Here is a 912-nt window from a genome sequence, read left to right as displayed (position 1 = left end):
TCCTAGTTCCTCTCTGTAACAGCTCCCCCCCCCCCCATCCTGTGTTCAATCTGTTAGAATGAGGAAAACTACAGCTGATAGATGTGGGTACTGGAAACTGAAGGTAGGTCCTCTGCAAGAGCAGTGTATGCTCTTAACTGCTGGGTTATCTCTCCAGCCCCAAGAATGTTTGTTTTGAGACAGAAACTCGCTATGTAGCTCTGGCTGTCTTTGAATTTGACAGGTTGAACAGGTTGTCCTTAAACTCAAAGAGATCTGCCTGTCTCTTCTTCCTGATTGCTGGGATTAAAGGCATGCACTTCCATGCACTATTAAGAATGGTATTTTTTTAAAACCATTATGGTTTTTAGCCATTTTTTAAAAAAAATATATATTTATTTAATGTATATGAGTACAGTGTAGCTGTCTTCAGACACACCAGAAGAGGGCATCAGATCCCATTACAGATGGCTGTGAGTCACCATGTGGTTGCTGGGAGTTGAACTCAGGACCTCTGGAAGAACAGCCAGTTCTTAACCGCTGAGCCATCTCTCCAGCACCCCCACCCCTATTTTTCTTAAAATTATCAGTGACCTAGAATCTCTTTCCTTTCTTTCCACGCATGCATGGTTTGCTCATGGTCCTAAGATAGTGACTCTCTCTCTAGTATTACATCTATTTTCAGGCAAAAAAAAAAAAAAAAAAAAAAAAAAAAAAAAAAAAAAAAAAAAGGGGGGGAATGTGTGTGCTCACTGGGACAGCCTCACTGTTTTGTCTTGTTTAGATTTCTTTATTTTTATGTGTATGAATGTTTTGCCTGCGTGTATGTGCACCATATGTGCCTGGTTCTCTCATAGATCAGAGGACATAAGATCCCCTGGAATTGAAATTATGGATGGCTTTGAGTCACCATATGGGTTCTGAGAACTGAAC

The sequence above is a fragment of the Mus caroli genome, chromosome 12 (genome assembly GCF_900094665.2).
Source record: "Mus caroli chromosome 12, CAROLI_EIJ_v1.1, whole genome shotgun sequence".
Classification (NCBI taxonomy): domain Eukaryota; kingdom Metazoa; phylum Chordata; class Mammalia; order Rodentia; family Muridae; genus Mus; species Mus caroli.
Note: the sequence above shows the minus strand (reverse complement) of the source record.